General features: G+C 40.5%; 1 protein-coding gene across 1 annotated transcript in view; it reads right to left on the reverse strand.

The window, feature by feature from the left end:
* GHR (growth hormone receptor) overlaps positions 1–23,800 on the reverse strand; it is a 141,211-nt gene extending 117,411 nt beyond the window's left edge. The window contains exon 1 of the mRNA XM_070938893.1: positions 23,720–23,800. The gene's annotated coding sequence lies outside the window, so the exon portion shown is untranslated. The remainder of the gene's footprint in view (positions 1–23,719) is intronic.
* Positions 23,801–27,432: the final 3,632 nt, after the last annotated feature.

A 27,432-nucleotide genomic window follows, 5' to 3' on the forward strand; every position in this document is an offset into this window, starting at 1 on the left:
GAACCTGCTGGATTTCACCCCTGCCCCTCATTCTAATTATACTGAGAGGGTCTTGGGACTTGAAGAGGCAACAGTGATCCTAAGTAGGCCAACCCTGGAAATCTCCCATGCTTCCCAGAAAATGGACAGGTGAAGGGTATATCTCCCAGCAGAGGTCAATGGTGAATCGTCAATGTAGAAACAACTGAGCAAATGGCCTGAAACTGCACGCTGCAAAAAAGGCAGAGTAAATAGGCTGCCTCCTTTACTGAGAACCAATTGCTGTATCTTCTTTAATCACTAGATACTAATATGAAACAGACTGACTCTTCATCTATCTTCTATAATTACACTCCTTGCTGGGTGCTTCAAGAACACTGACACCCTACATTAGATGTGCTAACTCTCAGAGATTTCCTTCAGGCACAAAGACTTAACTTCTATAATGGGCCTGCAATCATCAGGTTATAAGAATGTGAAATGTTCCAATCAGACTTGAAGATGCTATATACTTCAGTAGCTCCAGTTCTGCCACTTGATTGGAAAGCCATTCTGGGCTGAAATGGGCATTCTGAGAGCAGGCCACATCTCAGTGACAGAACCATGTTTTTGCATACAGAGGCTCAAGATTAGCACTTGGTTTTATCAGCTAAGAAAGAGATCAGGAAGCCTCAGAAAGATGAAATCTTAGAAAGCTACTCTATTAGCAAATAGGCTATATTAGGCTGTCCTGAACCTACAATCATTCTTTTAATGACTGTTCAAAGTTATAACAGCACTGAAAAAGTGTACTTACAGCCAATCTTCACACTTCTGACTATCATAGCATCTCCACAATCGTGTGATAAAAATTCAGGCACTTGGAAATCTGCATGCATTTACAATCATTGTAGTGTCCCAAGGTCACATCCTCACCATTTGTCACTTTCTCAGCTGCTTTCCAATAAGCAAAATCAAAGATTCACTTAACAACCACATGATCCACTTAACAGTGAATATGATTCACTTGAAAACTGTAGCAAAGAGTCTGTAAAATTCTTTTAACAACTAGCTTGCTTAGCAATGGAAATTCTGGCCCCAACTGTGGTTTTTAAGATGAGAATTACTTGTAGATAACACTGCACTATGTGGACCTAAGGATCTCTTTTAATTATATATTAATAATTAGGGTATTGATGGCTAACCTTTTTTTTCTCGGGTGCTGAAAGCGCACACGTGTGCGACAATGCTCGCACATGTGCCCACACCAATAATGCAGTGCCTCCCGCATGCCCTGCCCCCCTGCGCATGCACACGTGCCCCCGTTTCCCCACCCCCTGCGCATGCACACACACACCCGTGTTTCTCCACCCCCTGCGCATGCACACGCACCCCCGTGTTTCCCCACCCCCTGTGCATGCGTGTGTGATCCCCCCCCCGGGCCTTGAGTTTGACACCCCTGTTCTAGTGGGGTCATGAACTATTTTATGGAGGCATAGATATCTTCCAAAATAATTACCTTCTGTTTGTAAATTTTGGAGTGCATTGTGTCTATCGGAATACAAGAATAGCATGAAGTTCCCAAAGTTTCCAGGAGCTTATTATTTCTTTTAAGCTTTCAGAGGATCTAATGATGGCATTGTTTTAATGTGGATTGGGTTCTCCCCTTCGCCATGAGCAGTCTTAGATTATGAGCAGAGCCAAAAATTAGAAATGATCATATGTTGTGGTTTTTAAAGTCCAAACCCTTCTGTTTTTGTTCACTCCTTTTCGTTCTTTTCACCCAAAGCCATGCTCCTTCTTTACAACTGATATGCGGTTGTCATTGGTTTTCCAAGAAGAAACACAACACCACATTTGTACAAACAGTAAATGTGAGATACAAGGGACAGTGTTGTGGTATTATGTCTCGGCTGCACAAAATGAGAATAATGACCCTGTGTACCCAAAAATCAATGTCTTTTTCCAAGTATTTTAGAAACTGTACTCATTATTGCTCATACTTGCCGCATTTGCTGATCCAACTATGCCAGAAAACTAAGTGAAAAAGGAACATTTTAGTTTTGCAACAGACCTTGGAGAGCATCCCCAAAGTTACCCAATTAGAACTCTGGACAGGCTGAAATTCATCTTTGCAAACTCTTATAAACAACAGGACTGAAGAAGAAATCTACATTGCATAGCTGAGCTCGAACTCCAGCGTTATTACTCTAATCCCCAAGTAAATCCTACACAGATCATTCTCTGACCTAGAGCCAAGAGCAGCTTCAATTTGAACTTTCAATTGCATGAAGCTGCAGGCAATCCTGCAATCCTGTTCTATCTTGTGGCTGGAATCTGCCCAGACATTTGAGGACATTGCTTAAAAATAAAGTCAGATTTCGGTGTCTTTAATCAATCTGCTAAAACAAATATTTGCTTTCGGGGATTATGAACAATCCAGAAAAAAGAAAGGTTGCTCAAAGGGCAGGCACAGGTTATTAAGTGAAGCTACACTTTAAAACAATCTGTTCATGCATTCATAAATTCCAAGATTTAACAGTTGTGTACACATGTGCAGGAACATGTGCCCACCAAATGAGCTTAGCATTGTGACAGTGATGCAGCTCTAGAAAAGCATTCTTAGATGCACCAATGAAAGTGTTTATCTCTGGAATTGAAACCATAGGAGCACTTGCTTGGGATACTATTGTATACCATATTACATTTACATTTAGTTCTTCGGCAGCCGAGTGTACAAATGTGGTCTTTTTTTATTGAAAAAGTTTTTAAATACAATTTTTTCCCCCATTTTTCTCCCCCCCTCCACCCTAACCCCCCCTCACCACCCATCCCCCCCGTGACTTCTTCACAACAAAAACTCAATTCATAACAGATTATGTAATATTTTACCATCCCCTTACTCCCTCCTCTAAATACTGACCCTTACTTACTAATAATATTATTAATATTGTTACTTCCCCCTTTTACCATACATTTCAAAAATAACATTCTACTATAACATTGTGTAACTTCTAATTTATAACTTATAATATTATTGTAACTCCCAATTTAGCCATAATCTGCCCTTTTTCTCCTCCTCCATACTTATATCTATATATTAATACAACCTTCAAAGCAACCTTCCACTTTAAAGCTATATAATAAATCCTACTTTAACATTTAATCTTTTATGTATATTAATATAACATTTCTAAGCAGCCTACCACATAAATCCTAATTTAACATTTATTCAACTCTATCCATTTGCTCCACTCCCCTAAATATATCACTTAAACATCCCTTTTCTTAGACTAAACAATCAATAAACTAACCTATTTCCACCCACTTCATACAAAATTGCCATACACAACAATTCTTAATATCTAAGATATAAGATATTATATAGATTATAAATTTAAAGTCATTGACTTTTTATATATATATATATAATGGAATATATATATATATATTTTTAGCAGAGTGGGCAGTGGATCAAAGATACAAATGTGGTCTTTATCCCTGGCCATGTGAACTGCAGTGCCCAATTATGAGTGAACGAGAAAACGCCATGCTCTTTCAAAACAAAACAATCGTTATTCCTGAGTGCCTGAAGCCCTTGCAACTTGAATTTTCCTCCTGCTCCCCATTCACTGCACAACACAACCAACACAAATGCTCAGGTTTAAAAACACAGCCAAGCGGGCAAAAGAACAGCTTATTTCAGGTAGTCCTTGACTTATGACCGCAATTGAGCCAAAAGTTCTGCTGTTAAGTGAAACATTTGTTAAGCGAGTTTTGTTCCATTTTATGAGCTTTCTTGCCTCAGTTATTAAGTGAATCACCTCAGCTGATAAGTGAACAACACAGTTTTTAAGTGAATTCGGCTTCTTTCTTGACTTTGCTCCTCAGAAGGTCATAAAAGGGTATTACATGACCTTGGGACACAGGCATGAGCTAATTGCCAAGCATCTGAATTTTGATCACATGACCATGGGAATGCTACAAAGATCGTAAGTGTGAAAAATGGTCATAAGTCATGTTTTTCAGTGCCATTGTAGCTTTGAACGTTCATTAAATGAACTGTTGTAAACTGAGGTCTACCCGTATTGGATTACTGGTTAGTTAACCAGGGGTGAAATCTTCTAAAGTCTGCTACGGTTCTGTGAGTCTGCTACCAAGCTCGTGCTTCGTGCCCGCATGTGTGCTTCATGCGCATGTGTGCCGGAGGTGTGCCCGCGCAGCACTAAAGGAGGAACATTTTGAAGTCTTCCGAGTCTGCAAAGGTAAATAGAACAGTGAGGGAGAGGAAATCCGCTGTGCCACGCAATTTAGATTAGCTAGAAAGCAGGAAATCTGATGATTCTAGCTAATATAATCGTGTGTCAAGTTGATCGTCACCCAGCTGATTGTTGGAAATACTGGTTCGCCCGAACTGGTAGCATTTTTTACTACCGGTTCTCCCAAACCAGTCCGAACCGATAGCATTTCACCCCTGTAGTTAACTAAGACTGGTTAGTTTTGAAAAAATAAAAAAAGAAAAATATGGGAGTTTCTTAGGAGGACACTTCCCTCTTCCCCTTTTATCACCAATACAGATAGATACTTATGACAATTGAGCCCAAACTTTGTTGTTAAGTGAAACATTTGTTAATTGAGTTTTGCCCCATTTTACAACCTTTCTTGCCATAGTTGTTAAGTGAATCACTGCAGTTGATAAGTTAATAACCCGGTTGAATCTGGCTGCTCCATTGACTTTGTCAGAAAGTCTCAAAAGATGATCACATGAACCTGGGACACTGCATCTGTCATAAATATGAGATCTGAATTTTGATTATATAATCATGGGGATGCCGCAAAGGTCATAGCTGTGAAAAACGGTCATAAGTCGCATTTTTCAATGCCGTTGTAACTTTGAATGGTCACTAAATAAACTGTTATAAATTGAGGACTACTTGTACTTAGAATGTAAGCTCAACCTTGGGACAAATGACCGTGAAACCAAACAGAAAAGGAAAAGCAGATGGGAACGTTTTTAAGAAGTCTGCCTGGTGCTTGGTAGATGCAGGGTCTAATTGGGAACCTTCTGTCTTGCAGCAAGATATTGTACTTTGGCACCAGCGTAATACAATAGCCGATACTGAAGCTAATCTCCCAATGTGGTTGGAGTGGGAAAACTATTTTCCTTAAACATGTTAAAACAGGGGTCACCAACCTTTCAGACCTCAGGGATCACTAAATTCATAATTTTAAATCCCACGGTCCACTAATATGATTTTTTAAAAAAAGATAAATAGTATATATTGCAATATAAAAAATACAAATAATTTTTCTGGGACCACCAACATTTTCTTGCAGACCACCAATGGTACGCGGACCACCGATTGGTGTCCGCTATGTTAAAATCTTGATTAACCATGAGAGCTTTAGCATGACTTTTTCAGCCACTCATTTCCCAGTAAGGTAAAGGTAAAGGTTTCCCCGCATATACATGCTAGTCGTTTCCAGCTCTAGAGGTGGTGCTCATCTCCGTTTCAAAGCCGAAGAGCCAGCGCTGTCCGAAGATGTCTCCATGATCATGTGGCTGGCATGATTAAATGCTGAAGGTGCACGGAGCGCTGTTACCTTCCCAACAAAGTGGACCCTCAGTAGATATTTCTAAATATTACAGATTACATGTTCTCTCTGAGGTTGATCTTCATCAATAAGGCTTTTAGTTATATGATAAAAACAGCTTTCCTTTCTCAGCTGAATATTTCTGTGAGGGAGGATGAACGAGCATGCATGTCTTAAGAGAGAGAAGCTTACATTTTTACTGCTGAGGCTCTTGTTAGTTACTCTGCCTTCTTTGGACCATCTGACTGCCATCTATGGGGAAAGCAGAGAGCGGTTGGAGGACCAGCCGTTCTGAATCTGACCGAACACTGGTGAGGTCTCATATTAAGACCTATCTAATGGCGATAAAAGCGGCAAAATCTAGCTATTTTTCCGCTCTTATCGCGTCAGCAGATAACCGCCCAGGCGCCCTGTTTAGGGTGACCCGCTCCCTCCTCCATCTGGGAGCGCGGGATGATCCCTTGCAGGGTCAAGCTGAGGATTTTGTGCAGTATCTGCATGATAAAATTGCTCAGATTCGGGAAGGCTTGGCCTCTGACTGGGTAAGTTCAGATGGGATGATTGAGGCAGGTCTTGAGAGTGTTATCTGGGAGGAGTTTGATCTTGTGGCTCCTGAGGACGTGGACAGGATTCTGGGATGGCTGAACATGACCACATGTTTATTGGACCCGTGTCCCTCCTGGTTGGTGCTGGCTTCCCGGGAGGTTACACGAGGCTGGCTCCAGAGGATTATTAAAGCTTCTTTGAGTGAGGGTGTCTTGCCGGCCGCCTTGAAAGAAGCGGTGGTGAGGCCCCTCCTCAAGAAGCCCTCTCTGGATCCGGCTGTTTTGGCTAACTATCGTCCAGTCTCCAACCTTCGTTTTGTCGTGAAGGTTGTTGAGAGTGTGGTGGCGCAGCAGCTTCCGCGGCACCTGGATGAAGCTGTCTATCTAGATCCGCTCCAGTCCGGCTTCAGGCGTGGGCACAGCATGGAAACGGCATTGGTCGCATTGGTGGATGATCTCTGGAGGGCTCGAGGTAGGGGTTGCTCCTGTATCCTGGTCCTGTTAGATCTCTCAGCGGCTTTTGATACCATCGACCATGGTATCATGTTGCGCCGGTTGGAAGAGTTGGGGGTGGGGGGGCACCATTTTGCGGTGGTTCTCCTCCTATCTTTCTGACCTTTTGCAATCTGTGTTGGTAGGGGGGCAGTGGTCAACCACAGGCGCCTTTTTTGTGGGGTCCTCTCGCCTCTCCTGTTCAACATTTATGTGAAGACACTGGGTGAGATCATCCGTGGTTTTGGGGTGGAGTTCCATCAGTATGCTGATGACACTCAGCTGTACATCTCCACCCCAGGCCACCCCAATGATGCCCTTGAAATGATGACCCGGTGCCTGGAGATCGTGCGGGTCTGGATGGGGAGAAACAGGCTCCGACTCAACTCTTCCAAGACTGAGTGGCTGTGGCTTCTGGCGTCCCAATATAGCCAGCTGGTGCCATCGCTGGTTTTTTTTTTTTTAATTTGATTTATATGCCGCCCTTCTCTGGAGACTCAGGGCAGTTTACAATGCATTAAGCAATAGCCTTTATACTTTTGTATATTTTTACAAAGTCAGCTTATTGCCCCCACAAACTGGGTCCTCAATTTACCTACCTTAGAAAGGATGGAAGGCTGAGTCAACCTTGAGCCTGGCAAGATTCGAACTTACTAATTGCAGACAGCTGGAGTTAAATTACAATGCATTAGTCTGCTGAGCTATCCAGGCTCAGTTGGTTATTGGGGGCGAGTCATTGGCCCCCCACGGAGAGGGCTAGCAACTTGGGCGTCCTCCTGAAGAGCATATGACGGCCGTGGCCAGGGGTTTTTTTTATCAGGTTCGCCTGATACGCCAGTTGCGTCCCTTTCTGGATCGGGACTCCTTATGCACGGTCACTCAAGCACTTGTCACTTCCCGCCTGGGCTACTGCAATGCTCTCTACATGGGGCTCCCCATGCACCCGGAGGCTCCAACTGGCCCAGAATGCGGCCGCGCGGGGGATTATGGGAGCGACAGGGCGCTCCCATGTGACACCCCTCTGCGCGAGCTGCACTGGCTTCCGGTGGTCTTCCAGGTGCACTTCAAGGTGTTGGTGACTACCTTTAAAGCGCTCCATGGCTTAGGGCCTGGGTATCTACGAGACCGCCTTCTGCCGCCAATAGCCTCCCACCAGCCAATATGCTCACACAGAGAGGGGCTCCTCAGGGTGCCGTCAGCCAGACAATGTCGACTGGCGACCCCAGGGGGAGAGCCTTCTCTGTGGCGGCACCCGCCCTCTGGAATGACCTACCCCCAGAGATACGTATTAAAATTATTTAATATCTTTTAAAATTGTTTTAAATTTTGTATGCTATGTTTTACCTTGGCTGTTCACCACCCTGAGTCCTGCTGGAGAAGGGCGGTATAAAAATCAAATAAATCAAATCAAATCAAATCAAAAGGACAAACCTGAATATTTGCACCTGAATATTTGCTGGGGAGCGGTTTCCAGTTCTCAACTGACCATTCTCATCTAAGAAGGACCTGTAAGCATCCTGCAATTTATTTCCAGTGTTTTTTTTTTCCTCTCCACTTTTGAATCTTCTGCTGCAGGCATTTCATACAAGCCCTTTATAATACACCAGAGGCTTGAATTCTAAGATTTGAGACAGTCATAAACTGATGTTTCTGGTAGCAGCAGGAGGCAAAACAGGCCCAGTTTGCTGCTCTTAAATCCTGACTGTGACAGTTTCTCCTGTCTGTTAATCCCTGGCTTTGACTCTTACCCTTTCCCCAATCTATTACAATAACTATGCCACAAGAAAGCTGAGGAAGGATAGCCAGCAAGGCCACTGAGAAAATGGATGCCAAAGGCTGTTTTAATCTCTGGCCACAAAGAATGCACTCTGGCTTTGACTTTCACAACCATAATTATCTTTCAACTGGGAAATAAGGTGAGCCAAGAGCCAGGGGCTCTCAGATTTAAATCTAATTTTAAGATTTAAACCTAAGTCATACAAGCTTTAAAAAGGCAACCTTAATATCTCCTCTTGTGACTCAGGGGATAATAAATGGAGCCACAACTTTTGGTCAATTAATGAATTACAATTTACAAGGCTTTTGAAACTGTTAAAGAGCAGTACTGCTTCATCAAGAACTAAATCTTTCTAAGATGCTTTTTCCTCCTTATAAAAGCAAGCTTGGAGTGATTTTCCACATTTTTTAATTCCACATTCTTCTCTTCCAGGATTCTGCTGTTCCACTCTTCCCCATCAAAATTAAATATTACATTTGCATCTACATTTATAGTCTTAAAACTTTATGAGCTAATAAATCAAAATGATTTTCATCAACTGACAGCCCTATCAGCCTTTCCTATGGGGTTTAAAATGACTTTTTTAAAGGCCTCCATAGTGTGGAGTGTGAAATGTTGACCTAAAACTATTATATAAGTACCATGTAGTTCTCAAATAAGTATACCCTCTTCAACCATCTGTACTGTCCCAGATTTATTTGTTCTCTTTATTCTGGTCTCTGGTCTTACCATCCAATTTCAAACAAACTGATGTCTCTGTCTGGCTTCACCATCATGGTATGATTATCCAATGTTAAAGAGAACAAGCAAAGTGCTTGTTCTTGTGGTTTTCTGTTATAAAATTTGTGATTTGCTTCTTATGACAACTACAGACATTCCAAAACAGGGTACAAAATAGGATTAAGAGAGATGCAATTACATCATCTTAAAAATTGTAACATGCCAACATGTTAAAAACAGAAACAACAAATCTTATGTCCCCAGTAAAGGAGAATATTTGTAGCTCAGGGTTGAAATGAAGGATCCTTGGTACTCTCCAAGCTTGGTTGTTCGCTTGCAGACATTTCATGATTCAAACTAGTGCTAGCATTAATGATGTTACCTAATTTGGGTCATGAAATGTCTGCAAGAAAACAGCCAAGCTCAGAGAGCACCAAGAATATCTAATCTTATGTCCATAACAATTTGGTTTGCAGCAGTCAGCTCATTTTGTGAGTCTAAGATAATTGTTATGTTGAAAAAATATTTACACTGAATTCCAATGATCTTGTCCATTTTTAATAGCATTGCACCTGCAGTGGGTGCTCCCACCCCTCCCATTACCTTCTATATTGCTAAAGGCATAATTATCTATGCTAGTTAAAAACATGGTTTGGTTTTTAAGTGGCCCTGAATATCTACAAACATTGAAAATTAGCAAATGTATAAAATGTGATGAGTCAGAAACCAGGACACATGAGCCTTAGGCTGCTGGATGACTTTGGGTCAGTCACTCTATTGCACTCAATTTACCTCAGGAAATAGTTGTGGAGAAAATAGGAGAAGGAAGGACTAGTAGATATGTTCATCACCTTGAGTGGTTTACAATGGTGATATAAAAATAAATAAATAAATTTCCTTTTTCCTTTTTTCAAGTATTTTAATTTTTATTAAATTTGCTCCATCTATCCATCCATCCATTGTAACAATACAATGAACATTCTAATATCAAGTAAATATCTTAGGATCCAAAATGGTTCCTGACTCTGCACAGAAAAGCAGGGTAATTATATGATGAGAGAGGCCAGTTTGGCTGGGGATTTGCACAACATCAAAAATTAACTGTGGGTTGGACAACATTTATACCCTCTGTGATTTGGAAGGTGGTAGGGAAGAAGGCACATAAGGAATCTAAAGATTTGGCTAGGCATTGTAATGCTAGATTTAAAAGTCATAAGAATATAGAAAAAGCTATATAACTAACTACACTTCCAGTCCAGCATTGGAATAGGAGCCAACTAAATGCTCATGAGAACCTGAAAGCAGCACAGAAATGGTTTTGGAGCAAATTGTCAGTCACTATTTATCACAGCAGTGTTTCTGTAAAGAGCAGCGTGTTTTCCAGGATAATCCTCACTTTGTTATACTTAAATTAGTATATATAGTAAGTATAGTAATTCTATACACAGTGATTTGCAAGAAATATGTGAAAATTAAGGCCTAACTAAGATGAACAACCCCTTTCAAATCATGATCTCAAACCAGAATGGCAGTCTATCAAGACTTATTAATAGACATTTGAAGGTATGAAATCAGTTTTAGGCTTAGAATCCCTTGTTATCTTTCAACATTCAATGTAAATAGATTTTGGAAACTGACCTTAAAAGGTAAGTTTCCCAAGGTTTGCAACAGGCACTTTCAAAATTCCTAAAAACTTTAGCTGAACCATAACTGTTTAAAATTTATGTCTCTTATTAATTAAGCATATCATTTTGTTCCTCATTTTAAGTGGGGTTTGAAGGTACTTTAAACTTTGGCTGGATATTGCAGGAATTCAGGGCCTGACCATCTAAAGATGAAAGTCAAACATGAACCTTGGTTTCTGATAAACTGGGGCAGTTGAGCATTTTAGATTTGGGGGGTTTTAATATAAATTATATGTTATGTATTTTATATTTTTAACGGGTTGTTTTATTGTTGTGAGCCACCCTGAGTCCTCAGAGATAGGGCGGCATATAAATTTTATTTATTAAATAAATAAATAAATAAATAAATAAATAAATAAATAAATAAATAAATAAATAAATAAATAAATCACACTATAGTTTGGCATCCATGAGTCAATGCACACATTTCTTCAACAAAAAACCAAGGTTTCTTGCCATATTTATAAGAAATGTATAAATGTTGATCAATTTTATATATTGATGGAATTTTGGGAAATTCCACATTTTGAAATGCCCATATTTATTTGGAATCTATGAGCGTAGAAATCAATACTTTGCTTAAACTGTGACGTGAAAACAAGACAATTTTTAAAAACATGAGTTGATCACTTATTTTTATTCATTGTTTAAAACTGGGTGGGAAAATAGGTACCGTATTTTTCAGTGTATAAGATGCACTCCCCCCCAAAAAAGTGGGTGGAAATGTCTGTGCATCTTATAGAGCGAATGTTGCTAAAGATCCGCCCACCTGCCGGCCCCCACCCTTCGGCCTCTGCCTACCAGCAATTTGCCTCCTTACAGCAAACAGCCTGGTCAGCTTCAGAAGAGCCTGATTTAGCATGAGCAGCAGATAAGCGGTTGGATTGGCCTCCCAGAATACCATCAATCAGCTATTCCAGGCTGCGGGGATCTCCACCACCCCTCGCCACTGCTACCTATCGCCGCCTCTGTGTGTCCCATTTTCAGCCTCCGTGTCCCCCATTTTTGGCCTCCGTGCCCCCCATTTTTGGCCTGTTCCAGGCGGCGGGGATAGGACGTGGCGGCGGCAATCCCTCCTGCCTGGAACAGGCCAAAAACAGGATGCACGGAGGCCAAAAATGGGGTGCACAAAGGCAGCGATAGGTGGCGGTGGTGATGGATGTGACAGCAATGGGCAGTGGTGATCCCTGCAGCCTGGAACAGATGATATACAGTAATCCGGGAGGCAGATACAACCGTCAATCAGCTGCTCATGCCAAATCAGGCTGTGCTGAAGCTGACCAGGCTGTTTGCTGTTTGCTGCAAGGAGGCAAATTGCTGGAAGGCAGAGGCAGATTTTTTTTTCTTGTTTTCGTCCCCAAAAGCTAGGTGCGTCTTATAGTCCGGAGCATCTTATAGTCTAAAAAAATACGGTAAATCTGGAACAATTAATTGATTTTGGGTGATTTGCAATAGATTTCCAGCTGATTACCAATAGCAAGGATACAATGATTCCCTTGCCATTGTTGTAAACAGGGTAACAAGGAGCAACAATTAACATTGCTTATATCATGATCTATTTTGCATCATTTGCATAACGATGTCATGACACCAAGACATTATAGGAGCATCTGTCAAATGACTTCGTTTCATCAAATAGCCTCTACTGTTTAAATAGGGAGAGTTTAAGGTGCCATGATTGGATATTTTTGTGGCAATGTTCTGTTCACTTCTGTTGCTTAGAGCATAATTTCCTGGTTAGAATTCCACAATTCTAAATTTTCTAAGCCAGTTTTTTTTTGCATATACCTCAATTAATAGAGGTATATTGATAAATGCTAGGTTGGATGAATCACAAACTGGAATTAAGATTGACAGGAAAAATATCAAGAACCGCAGACGATACCACTCTAATGGCAGAAAGTGGAGAGTCTCTTGATAAGGGTGAAAGAGGAGAGTGCCAAAGTTGGCTTGAAAATCAAATATTATTAAATATTATCATTATTTAATTTTATTAAATTAAAAATATTTAATTGATTAAATTAAATTATTAATTTAATTGATTAATTAAATTATTAATTTAATTGATTAATTAAATTAATAATTTATTATTAAATTATTAAAATTATAATTATTTATTAAAAAACTAAGATAATGACATCCAGTCCAATCACTTTCTGACCAAAAAAAGGGAAGAAATGGAAGTAGTGACGGATTTTATTTGGGGGGGGGTGTTTCCAAAAACACTACAGATGGTGACTGCACTAATGAAATTAAAAGATACTTTCTCTTTGGGAGGAAAGTTATGGCAAAGCTAGGCAACATATTAAAATACAAAGACATCTTTTCATACATTACTACTGGGAAATCCATAACTTTGACCGGATGGATCTTGTTGACAAAAGTCCATACAATCAAAGCAATGGTTTTCCCAGTAGTAATGTATGGCTGTGAGAATTAGACCATAAAGAAATCTGAGCGTCAAATGATTGATGTTTTTGAACTCTGTAGAGTCCCTTGGACTGCAAGGAAATCAAATCAGTCAATCCTAAAGGAAAACCCTGGCTACTTTCTGGAAGGACAGATACTGAAGTGGAAGCTCAAGTACTTTGGCCACCAAATTAGACAGGGGTGTCAAACTTGCGTCATAACATTGTTGTCACGTGACTTATCTCAACCTTTTTTTCCTTCGCTAAAACGGGGGTGGGCATGGCCAGAGCGTGACACATCCTGCCTGTGGTCCGCGAGTTTGATACCCCTGAAATAAGAAAAGATGACTCATTGGAAAAGACCCTGATGTTGGGAAAGATTGAAGGCAAAACAAGAAGGAGATGGCATAGGATGAGATGGTTAGATAGTGTCATCAACCCAGTGAACACAGGTTTGGACAGACTCCATGAGACAGAGAAGGACAGGAATGCTATGGTCTGTGGGGTTACAAAGAGTCGGGCACAATTTAGCAACGGAACAACAACAACAACTGATCGAACTCTGGAACAAAACCAAACAGATTCTTCCTGTATTTATAGGCAAAGCATAATAGGAAAGATGTAAACGGCTATTTTATTTTACTTTTAAGTAATTAAAAAGATATATTGGAATATGTGAATAGATATATCATCTTAATAAAATTCTCCCCATCCTTTCAGGATTTCTATTTCAGTACTGCATTAATTATGAAAGTCTAGTTTTTTGCGCAAATAGTTTCATTATTGTGATGAAGTAAATGTATCTGTCAAACATCTCCCTTCCATTTGAGTCATTTGTCCTAGGTAGACAAACAATTTATATGATAAATAGTAACATTAAATCACTGTGTTTCAAACAGCTTATTTCTGTTCAAGTATCTTACTTATGAGGCAGGTGACTTAAAAGCACAGAGAAAATAGAACATATTGTACTAAGCATGGTTTGTTTAACTAGTTTATTAGCTAAGCCATAACTTTCTGGTTTTGCACAACAGATGAACCCCCTAAACATGATTAACAAACTACAATGGATGGCTTCAAATATCTTGCTAAGCCACTAACCAACTTTATCATGGTTTAGCTGAGGGGCTGCTGAACTCTTTGGACTGGGGGTACATTAGAAAAGTTGTCACCCTCTCAGCCAAGCTTCACAACTCATCACTTTGCTGTCTCCTTAGCATTACTAGATGTCAGAGACAGTAAACAACTAGAAAAGTGGCTTTATCTCACCAGTGTTCCCACCAAAAGAAGAGTGGACAGAATCAAGAAAAATAAGTGTGCCTAGATTTTCTGGGAAATTTTTTTTGATCAGATAAAACACCACAGTCCAAGCTTGTCTCCACAGAAGCTTGCCCTGCTGCCAAGGGAAGTAAAAGTGCCATTTCAGAACAACAAAAAGTACTTAAAGAAATTTATTTTGGACAATCTTATAAAAAAGTAGGAATATTATTAGGCCTATGTTTCACACAGCAGAAGAGGCAGAACTTTGGCAATGAGTAAAAAGAAAAGAGGAGACAAATAAATGTAGAATCCACCAGCTTTGCAATCAATCTTAAGATTCCAAAGATGGAGTTCTAAGCATCATTCACTGCATATAATTCCATAATGTTGAGCATCAAAAAATATTCCTAACATATATATATTCTATGTTTCCATACACATACACACATTCTATTTCACCAATCACCTGTCCATTAATCTGCCACCTGCATTTAATCAGCCATTTAAAAAACACTACAAGCTTTATTTTAGGTTAATTTATAATTTAGGTTAATTATGGATTAAAAATTAACAATAATTATACAATAAGAAGCCAAAGTTTCTTAACAACCTCCCCAATTCAAATTATGCCTAGAAGATAAATCTAGCACCATCTATGTATAGCAAAATAAAACAATGGTTTACCAACCAGACTAGATGGCAGACAATATTCAATGTACCAAAAAAACCCTCCTAATAAATGAATGTAGGTGACAAATTACCACAGGGCTAACAAGTTTATTTATAAACCTGTCTTTAGATGTGATTATAGTGCATCTGTGACAGAAAAAAATGTGCCTCAAGCAGGTGCCTTCCCATCCTGTCTATATATCTGTGGAAATCAAACCACCTTGCCAGTGGTTTGATAGTTGCTTAATCAATCAACCTCATTACAATTGTGGCCATCCTTTAACACCTTCTAAGTGAAATGTAAGGCATTGTGAGAGAAGACTTTAATGCAAAGTAATTTTCTCATTCTTTCAAAATGTAACTCTATGATTAGGTTCTCTTTTCCTAAAGCTACCCCAAGTTACTAATGTAATCCTTGGCTTACAACCATTTGTTTAGTGACCATTCAAAGTTAAAATGGCATTGAAATAAATGACTTATGACTGTTTTTCACGTTTACAATCCCCATGGTCACGTGACCTAAATTTGGATAGTTGGCGATTGGTTCATACCATGTTTTCCCGAAAGTAAGACCAGGTCTTATATTAATTTTTGCTCCAAAAGATGCATTAGGGCTTATTTTCTGGTTAGGTCTTATTTTTGGGGAAATACGGTACTAAATGTACCATCTGGCTGACAATCTTAACTGGGGCTTACTTGGGGGGGGTAGAGCTTATATTACGAGCACCCTGAAAAATCATGCTAGGACTTATTTTCCGGTTGGATCTTATTTTCTGGGAAACAGGGTATTTATGACTATTGTAGTGTCCCAGTGTCATATGATCATTTCTTGCAACCTTCTGACAAGCCAAGATCAATGGGGAAGCCAGATTCACTTAACTAAGTCACTGTTACTAACTTAACAACTGCACTAATTCAGTTAACAAGTATGTTGGAAAGGTGACAGGGAAAAAAACTCACTTAGCAACTGTCTTGCTTAGCAACAGAAATTTTGGGCTCAATTTTGGTTTTAAGTTGAGGACTATCTGTACTGCTGCAAAATATCAAACTGAAGGAGTCAGAGAACGATGAAGATTATTATCAGAATTTAAAAGTGCCTTATAAATGGGTCAAATCATTTTAAAAGCATTGATTTTAAATTTTGGGGGCTTATTAATGAAGCAGATTTAAAATGTTATTTATGAACCAAAGGGGGTGTTTCTGGAGCAAAATGAAGCTCTTAGAGGTACAATAACAAGGGATGTGTTGTTTTCCTTCTGACATCCAAGAATTTGAGAGAGACAAAAAAAACTCACAGCTCAGCATGGAGCTGCATGACAGCTTTGCAATTTCAGCAGAAAAGGCCTTTTTTCTTTGACAGCCTAATTTATTTGACCCCTGTAAAAAGAAACTGGAATTCCAAACACAACTTACATCCTGTAAAATCTAAATGTTATAGTCTCCTTTATAGGCATCAACCCGTTTACAAGGTTGAAATCACCGTGAAAATCAACACGTCTTAAGGATGACACTGGATTTTTTTTTCTTGCTAAGACTCTTAAGGATTGACCAGCTAATCTACATATTGGCCACCCATGTAGAATGAGACTTTGTACTACCTACATGGTATTTATTTTATAACCCTGTCAAAGACTGTCAAAATGGTTGTGGGGGAGATCAGGCTAAGTCTGAGCATATTTTCTCAGGTCAAATGGGATCAGCAAAGTTCTTCTAGACTGCCAGATTTATTCTGTTTCAAGCAGAAAATCAGATCTCCACCAGCTTTTCTCAACCTGGAAGTCATATAAATTAGGAAATTCTGGAGGTGCAAACACATAAACTGGAGGGAGGGTGTCTAGTTAGGTAAGTTTCACATTTTTATTTAGTAAAAAAGGAGTCTTGTATATTGGATATTGTAATGGCCTTCAATCTGGCTTATGGAGGGCATCTTGGAAAGTTTCTTCACTAGGAAAGTTTTTCCACCAGTCTTGAGTCTGCAAAAACTATACCAGAATTAAACTTTTTGCCCCCAATGCCAATCCTACTGTTCCTTCTGTTATAAATAGTTGAAGTCAGCTGACTTCTAATCAACTGTTAAGTAATAACGCTTCATTGATTTTACTCACTTTTTGGCTGCTCTTGGACAGAGTCCAAATAAGGAGGAATATCAGTAAAGTTCCATGAAGATATGGAGGGCAAAATGAACAAAGTCCCTAAATTTCATACATTCCCATCTCAATTTCATTGAGACCTACTTTTACAAATAGGTACAAGTAAGAGGGGCACAGAAAGAAATATGAGGCAACAGAGATTGAAAGCAATAAAGTTCTGAACAGCTGCAAATCCAGCCATTCCCCAGTAACACTGGTCAAACCATTGGCAATAAGGTGGACAGTGCTAGGTCAGTCAAAATCATATGAAAATGCCAGCATATGTTGTAACTAGGGACCCTCCGCATGGATGCCAGTTTGCCCTTCCCAAATTAAAAGTAGCATTTCCACTTTGATGGGAAGTGCTAAGTAAGTACCCCAATTTTCTTTACACTAGCCAGTGCTCCCCAGGTGGAACCACCTATCCTTGGCTTCAGAGGCAATGCTGCAAAACTGTTACCTTTGGAGCAGCAACTAAGTTAATTAACATCTGAAGCAGGGGTGAAATTCAGCTGGTTCTATCCGGATTGTGCTATCCGGATTGTGCTATCCGGTAGGGACAACTGCATGAAGCCCCGCCCATCCACACGGACATCATGACATCCCTTTTTTATGACAATTTTCAGCTTCTGTGCATGCACGGCGTGTGCACATTTGCGAACTAGTAGGGAAGGTAAGTGAATTTCACCCTTGATCTGAAAATCAGTTTAGCTGCCAAGCTTGCTAGAAATCCCATGTCATCGCAAGTATATACTGACTTCAGATCTATGCAGTGCTTTCATAAGGGAAAAAAATGTGATACAAATATAGAGTATTTCAGAGACACAGTGAGGTAAGAAAACCTGTGATAGCTATGCATAGATGCACTATCACTGGGTATATAGCTGGGTATTTGAAAGTTGTATTCTATATGCTGTACATGTAGTCCTCGCTATTCATTCAGGAATCGTTCAAAGTTACAGTGGTGCTGAAAAAATAATTTTACAACCTATTTACAATCTTTGTAGTGTTCCTCAATCATGTGACTGCTATTATAGTTAGTACATGTTATCCTGTTCCTGATCTGTGTTTTTCTTTTTTGCCCTCTTACAAAGCAGAGAGATTGGAAAGAAAGTAAACTGTTTGCTCTTCTATACATCGGAAAGCAGTGTGACCATGCCAGCAGCCTGGCACTGGGAGTAATGACATGCGATGAAAAAAGCTTAAAGTACTCTCTTGAAATCTTTTCCTCTCCAATCTCTTCTTTGTCTGATCCATTCTTCCGCTCCCCTCAGAAATACTGGAAAGGGATTTCAAGAGAGTAAAATATTTGCTGTTCTACACATCAAAAACAATGTAATCACTTCAGTAAGAGGGAAAGTGTCAGGCAACTTAGCGACCACTTTTCTTAGCAGCAAAGTTGCCAGTCCCAAATAAGGTTGTTAAGCAAGGAGTATCTGTATCAGCAAAAGTTCTTCTATTATGTTTAAGGTATTTCCATAGAAAAGAAAGGACGTTGCAGACATCTCTGATGCAGTTTTCATAGCGATATTCTGTGAATTACCATATGTTTGTCATTTGCTTCTGCTACCTAAATAAGGTAACATTGTTAGGAGTAAATATTCTTCTGACATAAATTGGCTTGAAAGTGTATTAACTGATAATTTATTATGAAAAACACTGGTTTCTATGTTTTCAATATGCTCAGGTTTAAGCTCAGTCTTAAGGGCTTGTAATTATGTATGTAAACAGAGCACCATGCCGCCAATATCCTATGCCATGTCATCACGGCAGCATCACGTGACTATCGGGACTTTTCCCCCCTTTGCTAAACCGGGTGGGGGCAGTGCGTGACACATTCAGCCTGCGGGCCGCAAGTTTGATAGCCCTGCTCTATGACATTCTTCACCAACTGGGTATCCTCCACATGTCTTTAATTACAACAGCCATCATCCCTATGGCCACGATAACATGAAAACAACATGAGCTGAAATGCAGCACATCTGGCAAATACCAATTGGAGAAGCCTATTCTCTACCACTGTTATCCAAATCATATGTAGGAGGATAATCCAAAACTGATGGGCAGTACGTGGCCCCTGCCATTTTTATTATCCCTGGAACTTTCCTAAACCAACCAATCAAAATTTGCCAGCAAAATGCCAACATTCAATTGGATGAATCTATCTATCTTTTTCTCTTTGGTGGAAACAAGAACCTGGTTTAATACACTTATTCCACTTTCCTAAAATAAAATAAAATAAAACAAAACTGAAAGTTGGGCCACAGGATGGCATTTTCTTTCTTGACAAGCTATTTATTTTTATTCTTTAAAACTTCTCTCCTTTTCTTTAAAGTAATGAATTCCTAGGCTGGCTGGAAATTCAGACTTGGAATCTTTGGACATGTGGGAGGAACCAAACTGGAAAAGGCAAAGCTCAGAGATTCCAAAGAAAGATCCATCTTTCCATTTGCTAAATCTAATTTCTGCATGGCATTAAGGAAAAATAGCCAGTGGAGGAAATGGTTGTGATATTTCAGTTTAACTGCAAAAGAAAGAAAAAAGTGGGAGGTCGAAGGCTGTAACCGCAATAGGATAAAACAACCTGTGTTTGAGGATGATCCAAAAAAAAGGGGGTGATTGCAGGTTAGGGCTATAAAGAAATTTAAGATGCTAAATCAAGGACAACACGTCAAATTATTCTGGGAAATGTTAGATGCAGAGGACAGACATGAATGTGATATGGGAACTGGCCAGTGCAACAGGAGGCAGTTTCTCCCCATAAAAATTTAGCCATCTGTTTGACCATCAGCCATAAGAGCTTAAAATGCCAGGGCAGAGCAAGCAGCAAGGATAAACTTTTGGCACATCGATACAATTGTTTTAAGTGTTCTTGCATTTGGGATTCATCAGTTATATAACACCACCCAAGCTGGAAGTAGACAAGAAATAAAACGTGTGAAAAAGTTAGCTGCCATAAAATGAAAAGGAGATACCCGTTTTTAAAAAGCCAACATCAGAGGTTGTCAACCAGCAATGCAATGACTATCTAATTACACAAAACTGCTTGCATCCTTTTCTCCTGCATCAGCAATTGATAGCATTCAGTATCAAACTGGATGCAAAATGGATTTGCAACATTGAAATTGTTTTAGTGCAGGCTAGGAGCTTATGCCCTTCAATTTTTTAAACTATAATTTCCAGCCTTCATCACTATTGTCTATCAAGTCTGGGGCTGTTGAGAATCGCTGTATAGGAACACCTAGAAGCCTAGAAGTTCTTCAAGCTAAGCTTAGCTGTTCTTCATGAGTATATGGAGGTCCCCCCCCCCCCCGTTTTCTCTTCCAATTATCCCAAGCCAGACACTGCCTGGATGAAGTTGAGGGGACTTGGAGTTTAATTCATGGGAGAGCATTAAGTTAAGGAAGACTACTATAAAGGGATTGAATTAGAATAGTGCAGAACATTAAGGCAAGTTGGAGTCCCTCAGTTCTACTAAAGATTCTGCTGTAGACTGGAACCACACATTGTATAGTTCATTGTATAAGTCACAATAGTTGGATTCATGTATAACATTAAATCATAAAACATGTAATATAAATCAAAATAAAGGAGATGCATGCATCATACTATACCAAACTAATAGAGTCCTACCTGGATTTAGCACAAAATATGAACCCCATCCAATTATTAGATCTTGATGGCCAAGCTCAGGATGAGAGACAGCATGGTGGAATCTGTCCATTGTTACTTCCACACAGCATATTTTATCAGGTCATTAAAAACCAGTGAAAGCATTTGAACATCATTAGGATCTTGGTTAGTTTTAACTCATTTGGTTAGTTTATAGGTGTTTTACACCCCGCTCCCAAATGAGTTGGTAATATATTGTGCAAATACAGTCATGTTTTTTTATTATCGTTATACAAATGAAATTATAAAAATTCTCTCCCCACCCCTCAAGATGTCAGGCTGGAAACAAGGAAACTGATTTGTACATGAAAGCCAGCTACGTGACTTTGGGCCAGTCATTCTCTCTCAGCCTAACACACCTCACAGGATTGTTGTGGGGAAAACAAGAGGAGGAAGCAGTATTAGGTATGTTTGCCACCTTGAGTTATTTATAAAAACAATAAAGGCAAGATATAAACAAACCAACCTTAAACTTGGCAATAGGTCTAATAAAATAACACAAATACTAATTGATTGACAATATCAGAAGTATTGCTATACCTTACTTTCCCATCTAAGAAAGGCAGACCAGATCAAACATTCTTTTTGTAACTCAGAAAAGGGAAAGCAGCACAGTTGAACACTACTCATAGATATATAGTGGTAAATTAAGGCTATGAGCAATCTTCATAAAAACCACTTATTACAATTGCATGTCTATGAATTAGGCCATTTTTTCTCTCTGCTACAATCAAAGCACAAGAACAGAACACTTATCTTAAAAGTAGATAAATGTGAAGCCTACTGCTGGTAACAGGGTCCCAGGTCTGCCTCCCATTAATGGAAGCTGGGTGGGTGGAATAATTTAGAACTGCTGCCTTAATCCACGTTCCCTTCAGTCTGCACATGCTTAGCCAGGAATTAAGTAAAATGCACAGCACAACTGAGTTGTTAGAAATATGTTCTGATAAGCTCAATAATACAAATTCAGAGACTGCAGAGCCTTATTTTAAAATAAAATTGTGTCATAGTAATTACCTGAATCATCCTTACATTTACTGATATAAAAAAATAGGCAGGTATATACAGTAATTGAAACTAAGTGTGAAGAATTCATCAATTGTATTTATATTTATTTGCTAGCTTTAACATCATTATTTAAACCCAGACAATGTGCAGGCAATCCCATGTATATCTTACTCAAAGACAGGCTACACTGAAGGTTCCTCCCAGAAAATTAAATATAGGATTGTAGCCATAATGGCAGCACCTCAAAGATGCTGGCTAAAGAGTAGTTTAACATACAATGATGTAATTCTAGCTAAAGCTAAAATACGCAGTATAGAACCTTTTACACCAGCAGTGGAGAATATCTGAATCATTCTGACATTATGAGCAAAATTGTTAAAGATGTTATTATGAATTACCTATTTTAAGTTTGCAAAACTATACTGGGAAAGAAATACCATTGAAATTCAGCAGGCAGCATCCATAAAAATTGTGCATCTTTATTTCCCAACAAACCCCAACAGGATTAAGGGGCTGCCTGCAATCTTAACCCATCCTTGAAAAATTTAAATGTTCTGTCTGAATGGATCTTTCAAACCTTTCAGAGGGGAAAACTAAAATAACCGGCGATTGTAGTTCAGTATTTGGGAGAAAAAAATGAACAGGGCGAACTTAATATGAAGTTGCTGACAAGGATATCTTCAATATTAAGGACAAGAACAACTCCACCTGTAGCACACAGGATAGCCGGTGGTTTGTCAAAGACTGTCAGAAAGTTTTGTTTCAAATTGCGGGGATCTTTCCAAGGCACGGTACTGACTTTAGCAACCCTCCCAAAGGCAACTGCCTTTTAATAAAAAAAAAATCACGTTAAAAAAATACCACTTTGGGTTTATGCGTTCACATTTTGCTGCAGCCGTCCTGCTCGTTTGCTTGCTTGCCTGCCTGCCTGCCTTTCAGCTCTCTGGCTTCCAGTCTCTCCAGTGCTCGCCAAAGGAAATGCCTCCACTAGAAAAGGCCAGAGAGAGAATTCGGCGGCCACTTAAACACGCCTCTAATCTGGCCGACTAAATCCAGCTGGACCTCCATCCACCCAAACCCTTGGAAGAATTGCTTCGGTCTTCTTTTTTCTTCTCCCTTCTTCTTTTTAAGGTGTCACAAAGTTCTCCTTTTACCTCCCACAGATGGAAAACAGCTGGGCTACCGCTCAGGCAACCCTCCAGAAACATCCATTCCCCTGCGTGAACAGAACCAGCCTTTCGTCCATAAAAGCGAGAAACCAGACCGCTTTTGGGGTTTTATTTTGCTACCGATTCCCGCACCGGGACATTTTTTCCCCCCACTCCAGCCCTCCCTTCTCCCCGCACCCGCTTCGCCTCTCCAACTTCCCATTGCCCGAGGAAGCGAATCCTACCCTGGATTTTTCAAGGCTCGGGGAAACTTCCCAGAAGTTGGCGCGCAACAGGCGCCTGCCGTTCCTTCTTCTACCTGAGCGAAGAGTGTTTAAAAAAAAAAAAAAAAGGCGGCCACTTCTCCGGTTCCTTCGAAGGGGGAAAACAAACAAACAAAAAAAAAAACCTCGCCCGGAGTTTATATCCTAGGGCGGGGGGACTCAAAATACACAGTCGCCGCAACTTGGTGGAGAAGGAAACGCGGGCACGCCTCGCTTCCAACCCCATAACGCTCCAGCATCGGTGGGGGATTTTCACCACGCGGGTCGCATAAAACAACGAAAAAGACCTCACAATATTCCACCCTTGCACTCCCTCCTCGACCCCCCCACCCCAAAAATAAGACCAAAACCCCCCACAGTGCGCCCTACCTCCGTTTGCAGCCAGGCGCGGGGAGACGGGCTTGGGCTTGGACCTGCGCCCTGCCTTCTTGGCGCCGCGTCTTCGCCACGGTGCATGGAGCTCTGGGACAAAACAGCTACGCCCCCGGCTGCGCCCCCCAGCCTGCTTGGCCGTGTTGCGGGCGCTTTACTTGTCACAGCCGCGGTGCCCGTTACCGCCACCGCCGCCTCTTCTCCTTGCCGTGGCTGCCTGCCCCGGGCGAGAGTTGGGGAGCTCAGTCGCCGGGCTGGGGGACGGGGAGGGGTGGTTGGAGGAGAGGGATGGGGGGAGAAGTAGCTTCTGGGTTGGAGGGGAGGCAAAGTAGAAAGGGTTAAACCTTTTTAGGACGGGTTTGTTCTCTCACTTTATGATCCCGGGTTGTTGGGGGGGGGGAGGGGGGGTGCGCTGGCTGGTCGGTCGCGGCCCGAGGCGGGCAGATGGTTGAGGGGAGGTTCCTGCCTTCATGGGAGCTCTGATTGCTGGCCGGGCCGCCGAAAGAGGAGTTGCGAATTGGTGCGTGTCACTTTTTGCCCAGATATTAATATCGCCCTTTTTTTTCTTTTCTTTTTGTCAAGGGAAAGGGGTGTGTGTGTGTTTCCCTGCCTAGTGCGAGAACTTTAATGCTTTGCAGGGCTGCCTGCAAACGGAGCGATTCAAGAATCTCAGCAATACCTATCCAATTTCTTGGATGGAGGTGGGAATTCAAAAGGAGTGGGGGGGGAGGAAAACTTTCCCCACCCAGTTCTGACTTTTTATCTAATATTTTTTTCCTTTTGCCCACTTGTGAGCAAATTTTTGGCCTTGCCATACTTTGGGCTGTCAATATGCTTATATACTGACTGACAGGATACTTGTGGTGTCAATATATTGAATTACAAACGTGGGACTGCTGCCTTTTTCTGGGCTGAAGGCTTCACCAGGCATTTCAAACCATGCCTGGAGTTGTTCCCCCCTCAAAAAAAAAAAAAAAAAAAAAAAAAAAAAGACAGAAAACAGCTTTTATTTTATTTACAATGAAAGTCGGCTAAAGGTAGTTGCAATAATTGCCTCTTGTCCCACATTTAATGCAATCACTAGGCATATTCCTGAAGAGGCATTTTGTTTAATTCAACGTGGGTGGTGGATGAATGCTTCAGGAAACAGATAATGGAAGAAAGAATCAGTTCAGGACTAGTGAGAAAACAATCTAAATAAAAGTACAAACCCAGATAGAATAGTCAGTGGGTAAAAATAATGGATTGGATTTAGTATTTAATGGATGGTATGAAGGTGATAGATACGGATGAAGTGAGCTTCTTTGTCTAAATATCAAGGATGGGCCTGCAATATCTGGTTACCTTTGCTGGAAAAAAAATGATGAAAATGTCAAACACTTCTTGAAAATCGGTAGTCCAGCTGGGCCACAATGACTATACCCAGAAACATCTGGAAAACTGAACTGGTGATTGGGGAAGCACCTGGTAATCAAATTATGGTTAGTTCTTGGGTGGGAGAACTTCAGAAAATGTCAGGGCTGTAGACTAGACTGCACAAAGGAAATAGTTAATTACTCCCATACTGTTGCTAAGATCATATAATCGATGTGGATGCTCGTTATTAGGGGTTGAATTTTACTTAAATGAGATTTTATTTCTTTATCCTCATGTCATCATTGACTTTTGCTCCACCGATTACAAAAGCTTAGTTTTGTAACTTCAGTATTGCAATAGTGGAAAGATCTCATTCCAGAAATCTCACTGCTTTGGTGCCCTGAGGGTCCTGGTGGAGCTATTATTCATTACAGCGCCATCGACTTGCTTATTGTCCAAGAGGAGAAGCATTGATCACACAAGCTTGGGCTGAGTTACAAGCTCAGGACACTGCCATGGAGTCGCTTGGCACTGCTTCAAGATCGAGGTGGTGCTCCGTGTTATTCTTCAGCAGCTAAATTGGTTAATTTCTATCTCAGCTTTGGCACAGAAGGAATTAGAGTAAATACAGGTAGTCCTTGGATTACAACCAGTGGTGAAATTCAAATTTTTTTACTACCGGTTCTGTGGGCATGGCTTGGTGGGCATGGTTTGGCTTGGTGGGCGTGGCAGGGAAGGATACTGCAAAATCTCTATTCCCACCCCACTCCAGGGAAGGATACTGCAAAATTCCCATTCCTTCCCCACTCCGGAAGAAGGATATTGCAAAATCTCCATTCCCACCCCACTCTGGGACCAGCCAGAGGTGGTATTTGCCGGTTCTCCAAACTACTCAAAATTTCCGCTACTTGTTCTCCAGAACCTGTCAGAACCTGTTGGATTTTACCCCTGATTACAACTGATCACTTAATGACCATACAAAGTTCTGATGGATTTGAAAAATGTTACTTGCAAACTCTCCTTGATGTTAGGACTGCCAAACTACCCCTGAGGTCATGTGATTGCATTTTGGCTGCTTTGAAACCAACTTGCATTTACAATGGCTACGGTGTTCTGTGGTCATGTGTTCTCATTTTGTGACCTGTTTTTTTATTTTCCAGCAAAAAATGGCCATTGGCTAAACTGGATTCGGACTTATGACCATGTGATTCACTTGACAACCACATGATTTGCTTAATGATTGCAACGACTCTTAATGAGCTTGGCCAAAACATAAAATTGAGTCCAATCATGTGTTTACTTGATTTATGACTGCAATGACTTACAACTAATATTCTGACCTCAATTAGTATAGCCTTTATTGTCATTGGACATCATGTATACAATGAAATTGGTTTTAGCCTCACTGGTGCAATCCATGACAAAAAATACAAATAACATAAATAGTATAAAGTATAATGCTTGGTAATGCTGGTCTGTGAGGCTGCTTCCGTAACCGAGATAGCAAAGCTCTGCATCCCCACCTCTGCTTTCGCTCTCTTCTCCACCTCCTAGGCCCAACAACGATCCATGGAGGGCCCGGCAGTCTTACTATGCCACTCGGTATATTATGAGACAGCTGGAAGTCACTGGTAATATCTAGTCAACTAGAAGATCCAATCTTTAGTAACTTCCCGCAGGCATAGACTAGTTTTTGCCTACACACTCCACTGTGACACCAGGAGCTCAAAGCCACAGCGTCTATGCGCACCGCCATCTTGGAATATAATTATGGTCATAAGTTGAGGACCATTGTAAATTTTTCCAGCACTAATGGAAACAATGGAATTTGGAGATAGTTTCCAATTGGCAAAAATTCTCCTTTTGTTCTATCACCTTTCCCTACATCCCATTTTCACTGACAGCAGTTCATTCTCCACAACTGATGTTTATGTATTATGGCTCTAAAACCCCCATTAAATCAGGCTTTTAAATATTTTATTTTTAATTTTAAAACAAATACTTTTAGAGTTTGCTAAACGCTAAAATTTACCAATTTACCCGGATGGTAAATAAATAAAGGAAAAGAGCAGTAGCAATAGCATTTAGACTTATATACCGCTTCATAGTGCTTTACAGCCCTCTCTAAATGGTTTACAGAGTCAGTATATTGTCCCCAACAATCTTGGTCCTCATTTTACCCATCTCAGAAGGATGGAAGGCTGAGTCAACCTTGAGCTGTTCAGAATTGAACTCCTGGAGTGACCATAGTCTAGTCTAGCCTGCAGTACTGCACCACACGGCTCAAAAACCAGTTACAAAAACTGTTTGCAAAGTATTCTATGTGCAATTCATCTATGCAATGTTTGGAGAAG

The sequence above is a fragment of the Pituophis catenifer genome, unplaced genomic scaffold, assembly GCF_029215685.1.
Source record: "Pituophis catenifer annectens isolate HBS135680 unplaced genomic scaffold, rPitCat1.0.hap2 SCAF_2, whole genome shotgun sequence".
NCBI classification, from domain to species: Eukaryota; Metazoa; Chordata; class Lepidosauria; order Squamata; family Colubridae; genus Pituophis; species Pituophis catenifer.